A 25056-nucleotide genomic window follows, 5' to 3' on the forward strand; every position below is an offset into this window, starting at 1 on the left:
ATCACATTAGCTGTCCCAGCAGGAGAGTGGGTGAAATCCAGCCTCTCCTCTCCCGTGTTGCCATTTCCTACCCAGAGGCGGGTAAGTCCCCAGGCTTTGCTTTAAATCTGTCAGCGGTCGCTCTGCTACTCACTATCTGCCTAAATGACTAAATTACTATTAGCAGGATATAAAAATATATGATTTGGGCTGACGTTAACCACAGACAAAGTTATCCAGACCTTGACCTCTTGGCGAGCCCCTGAATCGGCTCAATTCATCACACTAAACCCAATGAGCGGAAAAACCATTTAAAAGCTTGTTGGGAAACTTATACCTAAAACCCTTCAACTTGCAGGGTGTGATGCATTAGGCTACCACTGCAGTGGAGCTTTTCCTGACTGTGCCAAGTTGAAGCTGAGCCAACGAACATCTGGAGCTCAGGAGAAAACTATAACACGTAAGTGCATTTGGCATGATGGGATTTATCTCAATTTTATATTTATATTTATTTATTTATTTATATATATATATATATATATATATATATATTTTAAATCAAGGCATGAAGAACTTAATTCAGCTCCACTCGCTGTTCACAAATGTGTCTGAAATCCACTCGCCATCTGGGCAACAAAACCCATGTTGCCACAAAAGAAAAAAAAAAAACGACCACCACCAAAAAAAACATGCACCTCATGCAGGGACAGAATAGACAACAAGAAAAACAAACAATAAAAAAGCAAATATCGTGCTGCTGCTGAGAGCTTAGCGGAACAATCAACACAGGCATGTTTCCTGTGGACGAGCACACACTCAGACGGTGACGGCGTGATTTTCTATCGGCCCTGACAGATGAATCATGGGGAAGTGGTGGTGACAGGCTCATACATATTCTACCCCCCATTTCTCTCGGAGACACCAGCGGGATGCTGCTTCTCTTGTTCGACTCTGGCTTTGCTAGTGGCACAGGTATCAGTGAGTGATTGGTCTGTATCTGAGATATCTAGGTGTCTGTCAGTGATTCAGATGCTGTGAGAGAGCAGTCAATCATACCCTGTCTGTCCGCACTGACAGGAACACATACCCACACACAGCTTCCTATTGTTGAGTCTGGTAGCCACTGTTGCATTACCCGCCTGCCAATCAATTAAAGAACCTGTCTACAAGATACGTTTTGAAAAAGTGTTCCGAGTGTGACCACACTCAAGGTCAAACATCATTCCCCAGTCCACATATCATCATCCACCAACCGACTTTCAGACTCAGTTAAAACGTACACCCATACGTACAACGCATACTCACACAAATATTCACAATATAGGCTGCAGGTCATCCAATCAACACAGAGACAATCCACAAATGCCTAATTGGTTTCACTCACCACAATCACACTACTGTGGACACACATCACACTATTCATAAAGCACATTTTGGTCCTTCAATCAGTGCCAGCTATCATAAGAAGTCAAGTAGCGTGAGCCGTGAGGCGGTAACGCATTTAGATTGCTTCAAAAACACCCAGCAGGAGTCAACAAATACACCCGCAATTTCGACCACAGGGAAAAGTCAGGATCAATTTGTCTGTGGGGAAGACATGGTTTCACGCTTTAGTCATGTCAATCACTATTCACGCCGTGCGGAGCTGGGAGACAGACAGGCGAAGCCCAGTCGCCAAGCAGCAGAAGAGCAAACATCACGGTTACTTAGGGCCGTTGGTGTGACACAGAAACACAGACTTATCATCTCGGATTGGATTCATTTCAGCGGTTACATCACCCCTCTGTTTTGGGAGGCCCGTCAAACACATGACAACCGGGGCTGCAGTGAGAACCTGTGATCATAGGCAGTCCAGTAGCCTCATAGATCAACATCAGAAGAGTGAGAGTGGAGAACAGGGAGGTGGAGGGAAACACAAAAGAGAGACAGACATAGACAGACAAGACAGACAGACAGACAGACAGACAGACAGACAGACAGACAAGACAGACAGACAAGACAGACAGACAGACAGACAGACAAGACAGACAGACAGACAGACAGACAGACAGAGAGAGAGGGGGGGGGGAAGGGAGGTGAAGGGAAACACAGACAGAGAGGGGAGGGGAGGGAAGGGATGTGAAGGGAAACAAAGACAGATAGATAAAGACACAGACAGACAGACAGACAGATATAAACACAGACAAACAGACAGACAGAGACAGTGAGAAGGGGGAACAGGGAGGTGAAAGGAAACGCAGACAGACAGATATGATAGACAGATAGATAGATAGATAGATAGATAGATGGATACTTTATGAATCCCGAGGGAAAGACAGACAGACAGAGAGACAGACAGAGAGAGGGGGGGGAACAGGTAGGTGAAGAGAAACGCAAAAGACCGACATATATAGACACAGACAGACAGACAGACAGACAGACAGACAGACAGACTAAAAGACAGACAGTGAGGGTGGGGGGGTTGGGGGGGTTCGGGTTGGGAAAAAACACACACTGCAAACATACAAATATGGACAACTACAAGGCAACAAGATAATGGGCGCTAAACAGACCAGTATTATAACAGGAATGAGAGAATACAGAGTATAACAGAAAACAGAGAGAGCTGTCACTCTTCATATCCTTTCATTCTCTCCTTGCACTCCAGGGGTCAGCTGGTGCCCTTTGTGAAATGGGGGCTTGAGGTGGCTGGCTTACTGTACCTTGGCACATCTCAGAAGGTCAATACCTTTCCCACCGCCGGGTAGGTCGATGCACCATGGGGTGAGGAAAACACTTCACACTCTTTTTTTCTCTTCTCAAACCAACACAGAGTGCCGAGGCAGAGGGCTAATTGACTCCTTGGTTACCACCGTTGGAGCCTAACACCTTGACGTAGCCAGGCCTGAGGAGGAAGATCAGGGAACAGCGACCAAAATCTGTACCCCAAGCTTAACACTCCCCAGCACGCACATCCACCCACCACCTCACCCCTCCTTCTCTGCCGACAGCCATCTCAGTGCAGCCCTCCTTTGCATTAAAAAACAATGAGAAATTAATGTGACAAGACAGCCTGACCGCTTGTGTAAGTGGCCATTTATTACATAGGGAGGCAGTATGCCATTGCGGCTAATGAACAGTAAAGTATTAAGAGGCACACTTGTTCTGACGTGCCGTTATCCTCTAGAGGGGTCACAGGGTGCAGGGAGAGGGGCTTAGTACTGTCCCCACTCACAGAAGAGATTCTGATTTCTTTCTTGCTCCCCATTTCTCTGTATGTGTGTGTGAGTGTATGTGTGTGTGTGTGTGTGTGTGTGTGTGTGTGTGTGGGGGGGGGGGGGTAAGTTATGCGTGACAGAAGTTGGCCGGGAGATGTACTAGGTGTCAGGTTTAGGTGAACTGTCGTTCCAGTGATTGCCCCAGCGTCTCTGCTGCTGCAATTTGGGCAAAAGAGAAGCAGCCGAAGCACCAGTGGGCTTACTAGGTAAAGCTTGGTTAAGCTGATTCAGAATCTGAGGTGCTGGATGATGGCGGGGGGGTTTGCCAGTAATCAGCTATCTCCCAACCTGCTGTCTGCCCAAAGGCCATCTTTACTTCAGGCAGTTCCACTCGACCGCAGTGCACAAACCTTGGCTGTCCTTTTGCCATCACTGCCATGTCCACAATTCTAAACAAGTGATTCTTTATTTGTGGTGGGAATTGACATAGAGGCAACAATATGATACCATCACGATATTTGGGCCACGATACAATATTATTGCGAGTCTTTATATTTTACAATACCAGCAAGTATTGCTATTTGATTCTGCGATTTATTGCTCCCATATATTACGCTTCGTATACTCAGAGTCTCGGCAGCCATCTTGGCCCGGTAAATTTGTTCTCAACTCGAATTTCCTTCCCATTTTCCACTGTGACGTAAGAGAGGACCAAGGACTTGTGCCATCTTGTGGACTTTCAGAGGCAATGTTATCAGAGTAGACGTCTACCATAATGAAATTAAAATAATTATATAAAATAAATGAATATTGCGATCACTGTATTGCATTATCATGCAGAAACATACTGCGATACTACACTGTATCAATTTTTTCTTCCACCTCCCTGCTGTTTATTCTACATTTGGCAGGCACATTTCTGCGCCCTGAACCTCAAATGCCTTTCCCTGTGCCTTTGTGACAGCCTTTGGTCTGGGTGCATGAGAAACTGACTCAGTACTGGCCTATATAGAAAGGCTGCTCCCTTGGGGCATTTATTTTAGGTTAGCTTAGACAAGATCCATACTCTTTGCTAAGTCTCTCTTTGTAATCCTCTCAATAACAAATCCAATCCTATCACCAGGGTCTTCGAATTAAATTTGTGAAAAAATCTTATAAAGATAAGATTTTAAGTGACTGATTTAATACTGGGGAAAAAGTGTAGGGTAGTGTTTCAGTCAATTCATTGTTTTGTCAATGAATGGCTCCAAGTGGAACTGTTGATACTAATAAACTGTGAAAACTCAGCTGTGTGAAACCAGTATACAAAGAACAATAAACATATTGTACGACCTCAGAAAAGAGAGGCACTGTCTGGCTGAGTCAAGTGTACCAACTCCAAGTCAATGCTAGGCTTTCACCACTGATTGTCAAACAAGGAACAAAAGGAACCAACCAAATACACAGGAGATGATAGGCCATCATTTCAACCATATGTCACAATGATGAACCCATTCATATGAACACTTGACACTGTATGACCAAGAGACATCCATAATTACTGAGCCCATACCTTAGTAGTAAGTCATGTTCCAAAATACCACATCCTCCATTTGCAACATGTTTGTGGTTTATGTTTTCTTGGGATAAGTAGCTCCCTGGCTATGTGCATGAATAGCCTCCCTGTCTCACATGCAATCAGCTCAACTGAGGCAACAAATCTGAACACAACCACAAATTCGGGTACATTAAAAGGAGTGTTTACCCATAGATGGAGAAATGCGTTTCACAAATGCTAAGAAAAGAAATTAATCTGATGGCAGCCGTAGACACTGTACTCATCAGTGCCTGCGCAGGAGATGCAGGGGGTCAAGGGGTCAAGGAAGGTTCATTTTCATCAGGCAGTTGAGCGAAGAAAGAAGGGTAAAAAAAGAATGAAAGAAAGGAAAGTGCTCATCTTCCCATAGCGATAACATTTACAGTGATCACACTGCAATGATTGCTGACTAAAATGTATTATTTCACGCCAAGCAGCTTTCACAGGAAAATCAATGGGGCCATCCACAGCAGCTCTGATCTAAGCTCTCTTGTTTGTGGCACAGAGAGCACAGCACGTCCAAAACAGGGTGGGTAATCTTGTACAGAACTGTACAGCACACATGTTATGCTTTTGGAGAGTCAATGTAATGTGGCATATCGCTCCATTTAAAACACTGAGAAACCACTTGTGTACATGGGTATTTCAGTTCAGACTGCAAAGGCTATGTTATAGATTAAATAATAAATGTAGGTAATGCACTTGCCTGAGACCATCACACAGAGATAAAACCCTACTGATGTAAATGATTTGCCTCAACGTAAATCACGTCAGAGTGACGGGTTTCCCTACAAGACTAGGCCCACAGGTGGACAGAGTATACATGAAAACTTTACCTGAGAAGCAGTGACGTCGAGTCCACAACGAATGTGAAGTGGAAAAAGGGGAAGTCTTCAGGTTCATTCAGAGCTCTGTTGGTGAGTGTGCCAGATCTAGACCCATTTGAAGTGTCCGAGTTGAGTGTTTAGCAAGCTGTTGTTTCAGAGTCCGTTGCATGCATTCCCTCTGATTCCTTCAGCATCAGGTGGTGCCTGTAACCCGTCTTCATAACAGATTGGCTGTCTGGGGTATGATCTGGCTACCACTCGGGTATAGTCCTTTCAAACCCTGTAAATCCAAACGCTCCACGTATGTAAAATAAATTACCGGATTAGCTGCACATGGTATTGGCCTGTCAAGAAGGTGGTAATTCCCGTAAATGTCTTAATTTAAAGCTTCTAGTCTTCAGTATATTAGCCTACTCAGCCCAGTACATGTTTATTTTTCCAGTCAGCTTGGTGAAGGCCTGATTTGAGTTGTCCCAGCAACAGCTGTGGCCTACACTTGTTACGCACGTATCATGTATACCCGATTGTTACTATTTCTTTGAATATGGCTATTCAGATAGACAGCCAATATATCACGTCACTGGACCGCAGCTGGCCTTGACTTATAAAAACACTATGTATACCTGAGTTCTGGGAAATAAAGGCCTACGAAATGTCATAAGGATCCGACCTGGTGCTGAAATTAGGAAACCATGATGTGGGCTACTTCTAGCCACAGGATTAGGGGTTTCTCACACAGAGTAGCCTTGACTAAGTGTCTTTCTTCTCTGCTACTTAACGCCTAAGAGTAGTTCTTAATAATATCGGACAAAACTATGACATGGGCTGCTTAGTGTGTCGCTTTACGTCTGGGCTAATTAAAGATCTTACCATTACCCAACCCAAGTTTTAGACATTTTCAAAGCAGTGCCAATTGCAGTAGCATGTATTGGGTCCACTTAACCTAACAGCTTTTTAGTGAAACGTTAGCATGGGCTAAGGGCACAAAAAAACAGTGCAACCTGGCTCTTGAGACGCTTTTGGGCCTCTGGCCTCTAAACAAAAGAAAATACTGCAAATACTGTCAACCGGGTACTGCGAAGTAATATGTCCCGTGTGTCTTACAGCGACAGTCCACTCTTTTGAAACGCGGTGTACGTTTTTTGTTTTTGTCACCAGCTGCCAGGTACGGTGCGAAGACGAAATGCGGCATTCGCGCGACTTCAAAATGAATAGTTAAGGACGGCTTTTTCTAGAACATCCGCTATCTTTTCTCATCTCATCGCGGTCCAGCGACGCACATTATTCCACTGGAATGCGTAGCGTCTCGCTCGACAGTACATTTGTATCTGATGCAGTGATTGTGCGTTTCACTTCGAAGTCGGCCTCCACACAACAGTCCCTTCTTCCCAGCCTCCTCCGGTCCTGACAAGCAGCGAGCGGCCAATCCTAGAGCGCCTGTTGTACCCCCTCCTCTACCTCTCAGTAGTGTCTCCTCCAAAACCTGGCCATGTGTTCCGTGGATTGGATTCAGTTACAGTACTTTTGGAAGAGGGGACTTGTGTGTATTAATTAAGGCTAGGCAGATATAGTTGAGGAATAAGCTATTAATAAAGGAGTAATGGATTCTTGAAGTGGGAGATTCAAAGGCATGCATGAAAAAGTTGCAATGGTCTGAAAGTCCAATGTATGTGCTGATAACTTATTAAACTGTTTAGATGTCACTATAGCCTCTACAGAAAAATTGACCTTGTGATGGCTTTTGATGATGTAGATACCTTAAAATTCAAAATTCCACACATACAGCAAAGCTTTCAAAATAACTTATTATAGTGATATGGATCTGAAAACAGCTATTTATTACACTCATTTCACTGTGTGTGTGTGTGTGTGTGTGTGTGTGTGTGTGTGTGTGTGTGTGTGTGTGTGTGTGTCTGTGAGCATGCATGTGAGCATGCATGTGTGTGAGAGAGAAAGAGAGAGAGAGAGAGAGAGAAAGGGAGATAATCCAAATCAGAATGAACCCTTCTCTGAATATCTCTCTCTCCCTCCCTATCTCTCCTTCAATTCATTTAAATTCAACGTCCTTTATTGACAAATTAGGTTATTGCCAGAGAGCTGACACACAAAGGATAAGGATTTAAAGGAACAAGTAAATCTAAATGTCTATGAGTAGACTTACATAGGCCTAAACACACACAAAATATACGTGGATATTACAAGGGAAATGTAGGCATTTAGGCTCGGCGAGTGTCCCTCTGTGTCCAATATGTTATGATATTAATATTATGAAATATTTTTTTCAGCCAAAGCCGCTCAAGGTCGCTCTCCTGAGAGGACAGCCTTTTTTTCCATTTTTGTCAAGGATGTTTGGGTTTTTAATTTTAGGTAATTTTTCTCACAGTTAAGTACAAAATGCTGTTTCCACTGCAAGATTGTGGTCGCTGGGCCTGTACTTGGTCAGGATTTGACTTTGCTTCTTGTCTCTGACAGAGAAGACATACTCTGCCAATTTTTTAGGGCCAGATAAATGTTCATTCTACTTTGACTGGTAGTTTGGCTTCTTCAATATTCCAAATAGTGTTCTTTTGCTTGTCTGGTTATTTCATTGACACAAATTGATGGTTTGGAAGCAGTAGTGGCCTGAGCGTGTTGTGTATTTGTGTGAGCTAGTGAGCTTGAGTTCTAGCTGGCTCAGAGGACTTAACGTTTTCTCTCTCTCTCTCTCTCTTTCTCTCTTACAGACAGGCACACTGTTATGTTGTGTTGTACTGAAATATTTTCACCTTACACATTTCTACTCTGTAAAAGTTTTCTTTTCTCAGGGATTTTACATATAATTTCCCCAGGAGTATAGGGCTTCTCACCCGCCTCGGTTGTTCAGTGATGACCGAAAAGTAGTGCAAGAACTGCAAGAACTGAGATCACACATAACAGAGCATCCCAAATCTCTTCACTCTACCACAAATCCCTCAGCCCCCCACCCCCAACCCCATACAAGAAAGACCTGCTGTCTCAGGAATCTCTCAGCCGCCTTCTTCACACAAACCTCTGGGCCTTCCCCTTACTGGGTCAATCATTAGAATATTATAATAATTATTAGATTAATATTAATATTATATTATATGAATACACCAATTAGAATATGCTGATCCCCTTTCCCCTACACCAGTCCCCTATTATTCTACTGATGCTCCTGGGCCATCCTTTAAACTTTATATGCTCTTTGGTTTGTATTCTGTGTGTACCAAACCCCTTCTGTGGATAAGTGCCTGATTGTACATGGGTAAGATTAATCTTTGGATCTGATATACTGACACGCTTTTGAGTGGTTGGTTGTGAAAGTGTGGTTGACACTAATGGGGCTAAGTAAGAGCACTGCAAAAAATGCCCCTCTAGATTTAAGACAAATAATTACATATTTAAGCAGGATTTTGCTTAAAACAAGCAAATTTGGCTGCCAGTGCGTTAAGCAAATTTGGCTTGTTAAGATTTCTTAAAATAAGTAATATTTGCTTGAAATAGGTAAAAATAACCTTACCAAGAAAGCACTAGGTAAGTACAATTTAGCTAGAAACAAGACCAACTAGATTTTTCATCTCAATATAAGAGTAATAACACTAGGTTAGAAAAGCATTTTTTGCAGTGAGAGAGCATGAAGAGAGAAATAGATGTATAAGAACCAATGCAAGACAAAGGAGAGTGATTCATTGGAGTTGGACAGAAAGAAAGACAACCAGAGTAAGGAAAGACAGCCAGAAAGATATGTCCCGTATATACTGCGTGTATATATATATATATATATATAGAGAGAGAGAGAGAGAGAGAGAGAGAGAGAGAGAGAGAGAAAGAAAAAAACCTTTACCAGAACCCAGAAAGCCACAAACTCATGCCTGAACAGCAAGCAATAATATCCAAACAAGAATCTTTAGAAAAAAAACATTAAAAAATACCAAAATCCCCTGGACTTCCCCATTACTATCACAGATGTAAAAGACCACATTAAAAAACTAAAATCTGGCAAAGCATGCGGAACCGACTGTATCTCCACAGAGATGCTGAAATTCAGTAATTTAAAGATATAAGAGGCCATAAAGAAACTTTTAAACCTGACACTACAAAGTGGATTCTACCCCTCCTCTTGGAACATAGGCCTTTTCACCCCTATTTTCAAATCTGGCGACAAATTCGACCCAAATAGTTACAGAGGCATTTGCATCACAAGCAACTTGGGGAAATTATTCTGTAGCATCATTAACAGCCGCATGATTACATTTATTGACGATCAAAACATCCTAAGTAAAAGCCAAATTGGTTTCCTACCAAAATCTCGTACATCCGACCACCTCTACACATTCCAGACGCTAATAAATAAACACGTACATCAGTCCAAAAAGCAAAAAATATTTGCATGCTTCGTAGATTTTCAAAAAGCATTTGACAATATCTGGCACAAAGGTTTGCTCTTAAGACTTTTAGAAATTGGAATTGGAGGCAAAACCTATGATCTAATCAAATCAATGTATGAAAATAATAAGAACAGCATTAAAATGGAAAATAAAAGAACTGATTTTTTTAGACAAGGCCAAGGAGTTAGACAGGGTTGCAGCCTAAGCCCCACATTGTTTAATATATATTAACGAACTAGCCACAATGTTAGAGAATTCGACAGCACCAGGTCTAAATTTACATGACAAAGAGGTAACATTTCTAATGTATGCAGATGATTTGATCTTACTGTCACCTACAGAAGAAGGTTTAAGACAGAGTCTCTCCATCCTACATCAATTTTGCCAAATTTGGTCTTTAAAAGTAAATTTAGGAAAGACAAAAATAATGATATTCCAAAAAAAAGCAAGATCAATGCAAAGTAAATTTCAATTTAAATTAGGCCCTAATATCTTAGAACACACAACTAGCTACACATATTTAGGACTAGCTATAAATGCCTCAGGCAACTTTAACACTGGCATACAAATACTCAGAGACAAAGCTCGAAGAGCATTCTATGCAATTTACAAAACTATAAATAAATTTCAACCATCAATCAAAATTTGGCTAAAAATAATTGACTCTGTCATTACACAGATCCTCCTATACAGCTCAGAAATTTGGGGGCCAGCTTTAATCCTATCAAAAAAATCTTGGGATAAATCCCAAATAGAAATTTTACATATGGAGCTGTGTAAAATCCTCTTACAGGTGCACAGAGGTACATCCAACCACGCCTGCAGGGCCGAATTAGGTCGTTTCCCTATGTCCCTGGCCATCACAAAAAGATCAATTAAATTCTGGATGCATTTAAAAAATTCAGACCCCCAAAACCTAAATCATAAAGCACTGCTTGCAAACTCAACAAAACCAGACAGCGATAACCTCTTAAATTTGATTATAAACAGCAATGACATTAGTGACACAAAACCAATACGACTAAAAGAAATCCACAACAAAAACAAAAAAGCCTACACTTCCCAATGGCTACAAGATGCCCAACACAATAAGAAAATGAATTGTTTCCTTAGATTAAATCGAAAATATGAATTAGCAAATTACCTGACTAAATTAAAACAACCACAAAGTCGTTACCTAACAAAATACAGATTGGGCGACCATAAACTTCAAATTGAAACTGGACGGCATAGAAGATCCTGGCAAGAGAGTCACCTAAGAATTTGCTCCCACTGTGACCTCATGGAGGTCGAGGATGAGAAACATTTCCTTCTGAGGTGCACCAAAAACACCCCACTTAGAAATATCTTTTACCCTAAATTTCTTCAAAAATGTCCTCAATTTGCAGGACTTGATGAAGAATCAAAAATGAGAGTCCTCCTAGGTGAGGAAGAACGGACAGTGCAGATCGCAGCACAGTTTGTGTATGGGTGCCACAAGCTGAGAGAAGGCATATAGGTGACAAAGATCAGACATCCAACCCTAGTCTATGTATATTATTTTGTTGATTTGTTGATTATTATTATTTTTATTCAACTATTTTTGTCTTTATGTATGTGTATATAATATGTATGTATGTGTATGCTTTGGCAATAGTGTTGGAAAACATTCATGCTAATAAAGCTTCTTTGAAATTGAAAAAAAAATTGAGAGAGAGAGAGAGAGAGAGAGAGAGAGAGAGAGAGAGGGTGGTAGAGATCTATAGATATAGACATGGCTAAATAGATAGATAGATAGATAGAGAGAGAGAGAGAAAGACAGACAAAGCCAGGAGGCTTTATCTCTATTCCACTGGATACATTCAGGGCCATTATAACCATCAGAATTCTTCTGCATGGCATCACTCCATGATTTTCCACGGATTCATGGAGATTCCTGACACACTCATAATACATCATTTATCCTGTACAAAGGGGGATCATGAATCATTTAATGTTCTTGGTATGTATTTCTTATGCCATATGATTGTAGTGTATGACCTTATGTTATTCCCATGGACGGTTGGATTTTTAAGTGTGCGTTTGTGGGATGTAAGTGAATTCAACCCTGTGTATCTGGATTCCTTTTCCTTATCACCTGTACTTGCCCGTGGCCTAGCAAGAGAATGATTTTAGCATCTATTATTTGTAAACACTTGAGTATTGTTGCTTATTAACCCCGAAAAGATACAGCGTGAGTTGCTACATTACGGCAGAGCTTTTGTCTTGTGATGTTTACCCTCAACCTAACGTAATAATTCCGGTTGCAAATTGTAAGGAGAATGTTGAGAAGCTCTCACATTACGAAATGATATGCACTGGTGACGGCTAATTCTATTAGCGTCGATTGGCATGGAACGAAATGAGGATGGAGACCAATTTAATGGGATACTCGAACACTGTGGTTTGCGCAGTTGTGGATGTGATCAGATCTTGGTGGGTGTCCAAAGCACTCAATGGCGTGCTGCAGGAAACTGGGCATCCAATGCTCTGCAGCATCTGTGAAATATGCCAGCTTGATGATGAATTATATAAGTGCTGCCTGGCATTATTAAAGGCATGGATATCAAACCCTCACAGGAGTCAAATGGGGTCATTGCAAAATTTCAAATGGCTTTTTTTTTTTGGAAACACTGCCTTTTAGCTGATAGACAAGCTTCTGTTCTGTTTTCACAGAACAAAAGCTTGTAATTGTGTGTGTGTGTGTGAGTGAGTGTTGGGGACATCAGATGAACATGGATTTCGCCACAAACTTTAACAGTTTGATTTCAAAGCCTGCTAAATCAAACACTTACTTGACATCAGATGTGTTCAAAGTTTCTTATGCATAATTTGTAAAAAAAATAAATCATGAATTTCATGAATATGTCCAATATGTCTATGACCACAATTTAGTTCAGTTGCATCAGATGTATTGATGTTTCAGGCAGACTAGCAGCCAAGTAGCCAAGATCAGGGGTAGATTAAATGGTCTGGATCCATTTCCCAGGTAGACCCCAGCTCAGCGCTTTGATGAACGGTGACACGGTGTCAATCAGATCCTAACTCAAAGAGGCATCTGTGGGACAGAGAGGAGTCACCCTGGGTGCAGGGAGCTGGGGACACCTCTTTAGGATGGGGAGCAGCCAAGCTGAAAATACCAAGTAGCAGAGGAAGAGAAAGAGAGGGAGGGAGAGAGAGAGGGAGAGAGAGGGACAGAGAGAGAAAGAGAAAGAGAGGGAGGGAGAGAGAGAGGGAGAGAGAGAGAGAGAGAGAGAGAGAGAGAGAGAGAGGGAGAGAGAGAGGGAGAGAGAGAGGGAGAGAGAGAGAGAGAGAGAGAGAGAGAGAGGGACAGAGAGAGAAAGAGAAAGAGAGGGAGGGACAGAGCAGTTGAAACCTTTCCAGCTGCCTTAAGTCCTGTAGGAATGTCCCTGTCCAAGCGGAATCTGAAGTTGCTTGGGTCAGCAATGGGGTCAAGAAGCAAAGAACACTGGGGAAGGCTGGGGGTCAAGGATGTCGGCTGCCCACTCAAGAAAAAAAGGAAAGCTTGACGTATCAGTAACAAAACAATGACAACAAAAATACCTCCCCTGGCTGCCCTGAGAATAATATTTTGTGACAGTATACACAGACAGAAATACTGGACAACTATGTTTCAGGAGTGATCAGAATTTCTGATGCTTCACGGCTGGTACTCTGGTTAATGCATCCTGCTGAGAGCCGCTAATGACATTTCCTCTTTACTGAAGACAGAAAAATGCAATGAGCCCATGTTAAGTGCCTACAAAAATAGAAGTAATTGCATAATTCGGAAATTAGCAGAGGACAAGCTAAGGGACCAGAAACGAAACAAAGCAAGAAAACAAACATCCATGCAGCTCGACTTGCAGCGAGAGGGAATATCTTTAGACATCGTTAATACTAATGCATTCCATGTGCAGAGGAAGGCCTTCGCTTCACAAAGCAGTGCATGCAGAGAGGATGTTGCTCGGGTGGTCAGATAAAGAGACATGCACGCATACAGGCATGATGCATGCTAACCAGCATCTCATGTAGCCCACATTAATAATTTCTCCTGCTAGGCAGTGCAGATGTTGAAAGCTCTGCATGACAACATGTGGGGATGGACACGGTAATGCCTTGTACTCTGCGCTGTAACAGTGTTTTCCGCTCTGGTCTCTTGTGCACGTACGTAATCTTTCTTGCACGGGGTCATGGCTCTGCATGGTCTGAGTCACACGCCAGCACCAGGCATCATGAAAGGCTGAGTGGAGAATGGAAAGCCTGGAGAAGATCCGCTATCAAACAAGCCCCCCTCCGTATGACATTGAAGACCACAGAGGAAAACGACAGTGTGACCGCGTCTCTGCTCAGCCCAGAGCCTGGCGAATCAAAGGTATGACTGTCACACTCACGACATGAAAGGGAAGTGGTTGGATGGGGTACTGTCCTTGCGCTGGCACTGTGGCTTCCTTTGATCATGGCCGTCACATCACATGAGAGGGGCGGCCACGTGGAAGGGCAGAAGCGCTTGCAGCTCTTGAACTGTGGTGCGAGGACGTGTCCCTCCAGGTCGCAGGCACTGCTCTCTGGATGACAGTTTTCAACCTGTGCTTGACAAATAGAGGAGGGCAGGTTCTCTGATGGAGAAGCAAGCTCATGTGGTTAGGTTAGGTTCCCATGGTTTCACAGACCATAACACAAGCTGTACATGCTGACAAAATGAAAGCCTCTTTCAATGTCACTGCCTGAACATTTTTTAACCTTATACTTACATATACAGACATTAGAGTAAAGCAGAAACATTTAGGAGAAAATAGTCTGAATATTACGATGACTTTTACTCATCTTTAACAGTTTTCTGAACAGTTGTTCTCAAAACTGAGGCATTATACTGTTGGGATTTGCATGGTGCAGAAAATTACAACTGCATAATGCAGCTAACCAGAATTTAAATTCAAAATGCTGTCAAATGTTAATACAGTTGATTGGCTATCAACAAAAGTGAAAGACACTTTTTCAGTGGTGTTAATTAAACTGACACTAGGTTTGGAAGTAAACTACAACTTACTGTCAACTACTTTGAGGAAGGACAAGCCAGGGCTGAATTCTAAAAGGATCCATTGAAGTTTAAACTTAATTAATTCGAGAAATCGGTACGTTTGAAAGTTGACAAAAAAAGACCTGGAGGGGTATCTTCCAAAGGTGCATACTGACAGTCAGATGCTTCTGGAACTCCTGTTATTGGCAAACATTTCTCCAGTTAGAGAGATAGGTTCACCAATGGATGGAGAAGTGCAGAAGGTTGTGTGTTGTGGAAGGGCTGCATCAGCTCCTGGTCCTGATAGGCTTCCTTATCGTGTCTATAAAGGAGTGCCTGATGTTTTGAAGTATCCATGGAAGCTTATGGTGAGTGTATGGGAAAGGAGCAAAAATTCTGTGGATGTCAATCTGAAATGGGCAAGGATGAATGTGAAACCTTGCCAATGTAGAAAACCTGGTGATTAGTTTAACAGTGGATTTAATTTTGATAAATCACTACACCATGATTAGATTGATTTTACTTCATACTGTCTGTGCAGGCAAACGTACTAACGTAGGTAGGTAACGAGTCAGTTCATTTCCTTGCCATGTCATTTGTTTTCCATTTTTGGAGGAGAGGAGCAGAGTTGAAATTCTTCCAGCCATTCGAACCATCTATCACTTCTGACTGTAAGATCAATGTATCCAAGGTCCCTTTTAAGTTTCCATCTGATCTCTCTCTTTCTCTCTGAGCATTCAAATGCATTATTTTCATGCAGCAGTTCTGTCAACTTGGGTCAGGGTTCAGAGTGAGCACACTCCCTGCCACGTCTGCTTGTCAATCATCACTGTGTGAGTGTGTGTTTGTGTGTGTGTGTATATGTGTAGGGTGTGTATAAATCATGTGATTTAGAAAGAACACCAGCTGTTTCAGAATGCGAGTTCTGTGAGAATGTGTGTGACAGAGTTCTAATTACCTACCAATTTTGTACGTTGATATTTGATGTTACATATTTACATGTTTCTCATGTTTGATGTTACATATTTGAACACATGTAGCTTATCAATTTCCTGTTCAAATACAGAGACGTGTCTGTGTGTGCATGGTTTTATTTATTCTAAAAAAATGATTATGATGTTGGATCAAGCACATTTGACTGAATGCATTTTTATTAGGGAATTACTTATTTGCCTGGGGTCCTGTAGAGTCTATGATCGTCACTGAAAAAAAAAATCCTGCGGTGAATGCTCTGCCGACTTCATCCAGAGATAGTAAGCCGAGTCGAAGCTCACATCAAACATCATCTTTTTTTCCCCCTCATCTTTCCTGTTCTCACGAGTTAGCCGTCAATTCCCTGCTTGATGCAACTGATATGAGCAGCTTCAACAGAACTCTCTATCTGCCACAGCCAATTCCATCAGCGTAACAGTCTGAAAAGAATGCCCCCCCCCCCCTTCGTGTCAAAAGCAAAGCGAAGCACATGTGGCCGCTGCTTCCTTCCATCCCTTAAGGCCCAGACCTGATGTTTCACGTGAGCCAGGAATTAGGGGCCAAAACACCCCCCTGAGGTCTGCCCTGATGCCCCCGCACTGTGTGGAGACCCACCGCAGCACGCAAGAGCAGCCACGACCACCACCGCAGCACAGCACAGCAGAGCAGATAGAGGAAGGAGAGTCCCTCTGGGAGCAATTATACACCACAGTGGCCTGTTTCTGTCATGATTCCTGCAAAAGAGTCCAAACCCCGGCATCTGTTTCATGATGCTCCAGCAGCAGCAGCAGGAGAGTGACCATGAGGAGTTGCTCTGGACATGCAACCAGACTGGAGGACTTCGGGAGGCAAGGTCTAGTGGTGGTATGGGAGAGGAGAGGAGAGGCGAGGCGAGGCGAGGCGAGGCGAGGAGAGGAGAGGAGAGGAGAGGAGAGGAGAGGAGAGGCGAGGAGATGAGGGGAGAGGCGAGGAGATGAGGGGAGGGGAGGCGAGGCGAGGCGAGGAGAGGCGAGGAGAGGCATCTCACAGATGTGAACTAGTTCCTGATGTGGACTCACCTGTGCCTCAGGTGCCCTTGACAGGAAACAGGGGAGTGACCTGCAGTAAGCACCGGGTTAACTGACTACTCCGTCTCTGCAAGTCTTCCGATCATGGAGATTTCATTAGCAGATCAAGTGGGAAGTGTATCTGCATAATTTTGACAGTGATTGGTTTTGGCTTAGGAAAGGGGCTTATGTTCTTTTCCAAGGCACATTTTAATGCACGATGCCAATCGTTGATGGATTCACAAAATTCAACAAGTTTGACTAATTTGGAGTCATGGGGCTGGCATCTGACTTGTTCTGTTGTGAGATGCCATCACTGATTTGAGCGGTACTGATCTTTCACTATGCAGAACATTTGCATTATTGAGTATTTCCTTTCACATTTTCACTTCAAAACTCGCTACTTTAAAAATACTGATTGACATCATAGTGTTATACAAGACTGCTGTGGCTTTGAGATGGTTTATGAATAAAAAGAACAAATGGAGGACAGAAAGAATGTTGAAGTGGGTAATTTGGGTAATGTAGTATACGTCAATGCAGTATACGTCAAATCAGGACAAATAAGAACTGAATGGGGAATGGAGTATGAAGAGAGTGGAATCCATTTTAGTAGAGTTAAGATTTGGAAAAAGAAACACATCAAGTATTTACATAAGGTTATAGAGTGGTCCATGGTGAATTATTTCTTAATGGGGGCCAGTGTGGAGAATGGCCTCAACAGCTCTGAGAGAGTAGGCCTGGATAACAGAGGATTGAATGGTGGTGGCTTTGGGAGACGTTTGTGTGTGTGTGTATTGTGTGACGTTTGTGTGTGTGTGCGTGCGCGTGCGCATGTTTGTGTGCGTGTGTGTGTGTGCATGTGAGGGTGGTGCAGCAGACAGCCCTTGTCCTGTATTTGGTTGCCCACCTTTCTCAAGATGTCTGCTTCCACATGGTGGCTGTTGACTTCCAAAACACCTGCGGGCATGCTCACTGATTTGGCATCAGCCATGTCTCTTTATGCCATGTCTCCCTGCCAGTCCACATTGTATTGTTTTCACCTGGGGACTTTCATGTGTTTTTGTTTTGAGTTGCAAATCAAGCGGATGCAGTTCTGTGGTGATGAAGCCGGCCCTCACTGCCAAGCCCTGCCAGGAGGATAATTCCACATTGTCTATGAGCCGTCACATTGTCCATTATACTGTCAAAACACTAAACCTGTGCCGTTTCACATTTTCATTTTAATCAAGACAGTGGCAATCAAGACAGTGTCACAATCCGAATGTTTTTGAAATTGAGGCAAAACCCTTAACCGTATGGAATTTGCTGTTATCAACCGGTCTTCTGTGTGATGGGTACTGAGTTCTACCAGAAAGATACCTAGCGTGTTACAAGCAAATTTATCACTGTGTGTAAATCCAGGATGTGCATTTTATAGATCCATATTTTTCTGCCCTTCAGCTGACAGTTAAAGGCTTGGGGTGGATATCTGCCCCCTATTAGTCTTTGGTCACTGTGTATATTAAAAATCAAGGTGCTCCGAACAAAAGGCCATGAAAGTGCATTGGAAATATGTTTGCGTATTGCTCTAAATAAACACGTCAGGTTTAATCATTCTCTCTGTGTCTCTCCCTGTTAGAATGATTATCATACCCTTGAAAAGTGTAAGAACTTTCACAAGTCTGTCAGTGAGTTATGGAATTCTTAATAAAAAAAAAAGAGAGAAAATGGTGTGACCAACTGATTAAAACAGTCTAGAGATTTTATGATGTGCGCTAGCAACAAGGCATCACTCAGAGTCCTCATACACCTCTATGGCCTGTCTATTTCCTGAGTTATGGTGGCTTGACAGGAAGAATCTATTTTTATTTGGGGATACATATATTTTGGTGATGTACGGTAATTCATTTTAAAAGGTGTCCCTCCAGGTGGTTGGTTATCCCCACCACAGTTAGAGAGAAAGAGCCCCCAAACAGTGTCGGAAAGTCACCTTGTTGCTATTGGCTATAAATAACATGATGGTCATGGCTGAAGTTGCTTATAGCTTTGACATCCTGTCATGCAGAACTTCTGCCTCTTATAAGAGTGCGCTATTAAGATTATGTAATGCAAGTGAACTAAGGGTCAGTTTGTGGCCAGTCTGAATAATGTATCTGATGGTTGATTGGGACACACTCCAAGGTGAATGTGAGTTGGTCCAATTTTGGGACTGAGATCATATTAATCACCATGGTTATACAAGTAAAATACTACAGAATACATTTCAATAAACGTTTGGATTAGGTGTGCTAACAACTTTTGTCCAATTACTAAATTATAAACTACAGTCTATAGACATACAGTATATTTTAGTTATGAGTGTTTAACAGTTAAACATACAGTATATTTATTTTATTCATTTTGGGTTTTGCATATAACTTTTCTTGACAATTCAACACAAATTTAAATTAGACTGTAATGCTAGAATTTAGGACTTTTAAGATGCACTTCGCACAACTCAGATATTAACACAGGAGGTTTTCTTATCAAAAGAAAATCAATATTGGCACCAGCACCAGTGGCTCAGAAGGCAGAACAGTCATCCTGGAGACAAAGGGTTTCCATGTTTAGTAGGGTTCCTTCTGACTAAGTGTCAAATCAGTGTCCCATTGTCAGGGCACAGCACCAGGCTTGACATATTCTGCTGTTTTGTAGGGAGATGTGAGACCATGAGTGTTGAGTGTGACAATCATATCATAGTACAAAAGCTCCACAGAAATGCAATCTACATCCATTAGTGTAAATTCGGTTTTTGGTATTAAAATGAAATGCCAAATTGATATGCATTTCACAGAAAAGCTTGTCTAATATCAAAAATATGCCATTTAAGGGCCAAAGCAACCACTGAAGGTATCAGGAGAGCTTTCAGTTCCAAATGTGCCTTTTTATCTTCAATGTTTGACCTGAATGCACTGTTGGATTCTGGGAATAAAATGAGGTGATTTTTTTTTTCTACCACAGATCATCAAGGATCATCCCAGAATGCACTTGGACCATCTCCTAAATTGACCTTGTGAGTTTGTCTCTTCTATGGTCTGGGAATTCATTTAAGCTCCCTGATTTCCACTTTTGATACTGACACAGAATAAATCAGGACTGCAGAGAGCTCTAGCCTGCAGGCATGTAGGGAGAGAGCTGAAATCTAATAGCCATCTAGCCCCCTATGTATGCCATAAAACCATGCAAGCGCACACACACACACACACACAGACACACACACACACACACACACAGACACACACACACACACACACACACACACACACACACACACACACACACACACACACACACAGATACACACACACACACACACACACACTCACACACACACAGACACAGACACACACACACCCACACACACACTAAATGCACATGCAGGAAAACACTCAACTCAAACAAACATACACACACACACACACACACACACACACATTCACACACTCACTTTCTAAAAGACAAAGAAAGAAGTCGCTTTCACAAAGATTTTATTTAAATTACTTTTTGGTATTTTCTTTTTTTTCTCAGCTTTTAATAGTTGAACATTCCCTGGGCTATTGGAATTCATTTGAATTAAACAGCTAACCATTACGCGCTGTGGAGATTTTTTTTTTTTTAAATGTGGATTAGGAGGAAAATGACTGGCTATGCCCACACCGTTGTAAATGTCACACTGCCCTGTAAAAAGCACCTGACCGTGGCTTTAAAAATGACATGCATGCAATTCCATAACAATAAACATAATGAGCCTCGTGCTGATTCTTTGCTTCTCTCAGAATGTCCCCTGCATTTTCAAAAGAGGGTTCATGCTAAGATGATCCCCCTGGTCTTACTGTTATTCTATTTTATTACAACTCTCAGCCGCCATTTTAAAGTCAGAATCCCCTTTATGGCCTCGTAACACTCTGTCAAAGTGGTAACACCATTCCCAAGACTTTTTAAGTGCTCTGCGAAAATGAATTTCCACATTGTAAATGTCAAGTAGGGCAAGTTCAATTTTAATCTAAACCTTTTATGATGTCATTCACACACATAAAAGGGGTTTCTTGTATTTTATGTTGATAGTAGAAAATGCATAGGCTGGAAAGGAACTATATAAGTGGTAATGTCACTCTTAAAGGTGCAGTAGAGAACACTGTATTTAAGAAAACAACTGATGTGAAATGTTTGAATATGCATAATGTTTTTCATAAGCATTTCATCATATATGATGATTTCAGACAGAGTACAAAATCATAGACACTGTTCTTGTGCCTGAAAGATGTTCTTTCTCTCTCTAATTCAATCCCACTGTTAGAAAATCCCATTCGCTACATTTCTTTTCTTCATAAAAGCAATTTTCTGTGTTATACATATAATCATATGTGACATTTTACAGTAAGACATTATGTCAGTGAAACAAATAATAAGGGGACAACCACTCTGTATCAGCCCCATTTTGGATCAGTCCTGGCACCAGCAAAACATAGTGTTTGTGCATCTTTGTGTGTATGGGGGGGGGGAGGGGGGAGAGACACAGAGTGTGTGAAAGAAATACCCCAACATCTGCTCCAACCAAAATACCCATTAAAAATCCTCCCTCAATCCCTAAGTCATGGGCCTCACGTAGTACACAGGCCTGTTTGAGCGGAGCCTAATGCACTGTGATGGGCCCCCAGTCTTACCGTGAGGGACCTTTAACAGCTCCTCGCACACCACATTCGATACACAAGCCTCCGCCTCCGCTCATCTGAAAACGACTTGGCTGGTGTGAACCGGGGCGATAAGAGCGCTCATTTTTGTCAGGCGGAGCATCTGGGGGAGGTTAGATTATCATGCGTGGCAGTGGCCTGGGAGTGCATCGGCACTGATTGCATTCGGTGAGGGGTTTTGAGACGGTGGTATACCCTCATCATCCCGGCTCCTCTCCGCCCGCCAGCTTGTGCACCGTCCGAGCCCCCTGTGAGTCATCCGCAGGGGCCGGCGTGTGTGTCGGCCTCCGCCATCTGTGGAAAATTCTCTAATAGTGCTACCATTAGCCCGGGAGGTCAGAGACAGCGGGACCGGGCTGTCCGTCACTCGCTTGCTTGTTGTTTGCTTGCTTGCTTGTCGCTGTCAGAGGATGTTTATGTGTGTCAGGGTTGTTGTTGCATGATTGTATGTGTGTTTGTATGTATGTCTGGGGTCGGGATGGGGGTATTTGTGTGTGTGTGTGTGTGTGTGTGTGTGTGTGTGTGTGTGTGTGTGTGTGTGTGTCTGTGTGTGTGTGTGTGTGTGTGTGTGTGTGTGTGTGTGTGTGTGTGTGTGTGTGAGGGGATGTGATTTTAAATCAAAAGGCTGGAAGCAACATTTGGTACATTTGATCCTCTGATCTGCTGCTCTGCTCCTCCTGGTTTTATATGTGCGTGTTTGTGTGTGTGTGTGTGTGTGTGTGTGTGTGTGTGTGTGTGTGTGTGTGTGTGTGTGTGTGCGTGTCTGTGTTCCTGTGTCAGTGAATGCTTCCTTTGTTTCCTCGCGAGCCTCCATGGTGATAGATGGAGATGATCTGTGACTCCAAGGCAAATGATGCGCCGGGTGATTTTTCTGTATGGGTGTGACACTGGAATAATGTGAAGCCCATCAGAGTAATGAGGTGACTCTGACGCCTAACCCCTCCTCATCCGTCTTTATTTGTATGCCTCTTCACCTGATACAGTCTGCTGACTTTCATAAGCTCAACCCTCCTCAGAGCCACAACAACAACAGCACACAGCACACAGCAATGCACTGTTGTCTGGAAACTGCCCCAACTCCACAGCTACAAGTCCATGTAGCCTCCAGCTATTTATCCCAGAATAGATTACACCTTTTTTTCCCCCCTCTCTCTGTATTGCCCCTCTTTATTTCTGTCTTTCCCTCTACCAAAAATAACTTGGTAAGATATTTCTTCTGGTTGTGGACTGAACTAGAAAGCACACAGGCAGGACCCAAAACATCAGTGGCACTGCCTGGTAGCTTGGGCCAGATATTTAATCGTACACCTTACAGTTGCCACGGGGCTTTGTGTGTTTAAAACGAACACAGCTAGCACTTGACTCGAGCCACAGATGCCAGCAGTAAACACAGCATTCGTCACACCTTGGTTAGAGAAACATCTGTTCTGGGTGGCACTGTGGCGCAAGCAGTAGCCCCGACCACATTCGGCTTGATGCCCATGGAGGACACAGGTTCGAATCCGGCCCGATGTCATTTCTCCTGTCCAATCCCCGCCTCTTCTCCCTCTCATTTCCTGTCCAACTCTTCACTTCACACTTCACTATCGATTAAAGGCAAAAGAGCCCAAAAAAAAAGAAAAAACATCTGTTCTCCACTCGGGCTCCACCGATTTCTTACCTGGGTAAAAAAAAAAAAAGACAAGGGCATACGGACATTTCCGAGTCTCTGCTCAGGCTCTGTCATGTACCTATCAGTTGAATCTACAGATGAGCTCTCCCTGTCCATCACAGCACCCCCTTCCCTTCTCTCCATATCATTTCGCCGCTCACTCGCTGTGCTTGTCAGGCAAAGTGTTATTGAGTTAAGAGAGAAAGACCCAGAAGCTTCCCAAACTTCAAAGCGATAGACCCCCTGATAGAGCCCCTGTGCCACGGCAACGCTGCGAATCTTGGAGCTCCATCGGCGTATCGGCACATAATTGAGAGTTTGACCCGTCAGCTGACGTGTGTTTGGAATGGGAATGAAGTCTGACTGACACTCCTCTAAGCCAAACTGAGGGGAGAGCGGAGCAGGGGGAGGCTCCCAGTGGATGGGCGGAGGAAGATGGATGGGGGAAAGCTTTCAAGCTGTCTTTGGGCTCGCCCTTCTCTCACTCTGAAGATGAGGGAGGGTGTGTGTGTGTGTGTGTGTGTGTGTGTGTGTGTGTGTGTGCGTGTGTGTGTGTGTGCGTGTGTGTGTAGGTGTGTGTGTGTGTGTGTAGGTGTGTAGGTGTGTGTGTGTGTGTGTGTGTGTGTGTGTGTGTGTGTGTGTGTGTGTGTGTGTGTGTGTGTGTGTGTGTGTGTGTGTGTGTGTGTGTGTGTGTGGAGGGAGGGAGGGAGGGAGGGAGGGGGACGGTTTTTTTATTTTAAATAAAAGACCCTATTTGTCATCAGTGTTCACTTATGAAATGTCCTCTTGTATTTATCGAGCTGAGGGAGGAGAGAAGTAGAGCTGATCTCACCTGACAGGCGAAGATGAATCAAACCAGTTGGAGCCTGGGCCCTCTCCTGCACCATCCCATCCATACAAATGCACACTGCCGGGCGTCCCGGTGTTAGGGCTTTATCCATTTTATCAGGGAATCCACATCATGGATCTGGGTGGAAGTATAATGCGGAGAACTTCAAGGTCAACACAAAAAAAAAGCCCCGGCCTTCATCTTACTGATGTCAGTGAGGCTAATCCGGACGAGCACGAAGCCTCTTTTAGAGTCAGGGGTGCTCTGTTCCCCTCAGTGTTCAGAACCGCACGGAGCCTCTTTTAGAGTCAGAGGAGCCTCTTTTAGAGTCAGAGGTGCTCTGTTCCTCAGTGATCAGAACCAAATAGACTTCAGGAATAATATTCCAAGAGCTTGGCTTTTCCAACGCTGACTTACTAACGCCAGTCATTTTCGGTTGAGGGCTGATTTTGGAGATGTGAGGGAGCAAAGGAAGAGGAGAGTAGGGACGCACTGCTTTTAAAACTGAGGAAGCCCCAACATGAATATCGACAAGGGGGCGGGGGGAGGCAGTGGGGTGATGATTTTATGTCACAGTGGGTTGACCGCGGATATGTCGTGGCGCTATCATGGCTGGTTTAATATAGTAAATAAGATGTTACACATATGTCACGGACACCGAACAGTTAGGTGCGTTGCACATTAGCAGTATTTGCCTGTAGGGCGAAAGCAAACCAACACAATCAGTTTAGTTAGGCCTAGGCTATAAGGTCGTTAGCAAATAAACATTACAATTCAAAGACAGATGGATTAAATATCACCGCGAGGAAAGTCATTGGGAATTAAATGAGAGCCACACCAT

General features: G+C 43.2%; 1 protein-coding gene across 1 annotated transcript in view; it reads right to left on the reverse strand.

Annotated features, from left to right (window-relative positions):
• LOC308375039 (xylosyl- and glucuronyltransferase LARGE1) overlaps positions 1 to 6939 on the reverse strand; it is a 68244-nt gene extending 61305 nt beyond the window's left edge. The window contains exon 1 of the mRNA XM_080851072.1: positions 5589 to 6939. The gene's annotated coding sequence lies outside the window, so the exon portion shown is untranslated. The remainder of the gene's footprint in view (positions 1 to 5588) is intronic.
• Positions 6940 to 25056: the final 18117 nt, after the last annotated feature.

Source organism: Sprattus sprattus, assembly GCF_963457725.1.
Source record: "Sprattus sprattus genome assembly, chromosome: 14".
In the NCBI taxonomy this organism is placed as follows: domain Eukaryota; kingdom Metazoa; phylum Chordata; class Actinopteri; order Clupeiformes; family Clupeidae; genus Sprattus; species Sprattus sprattus.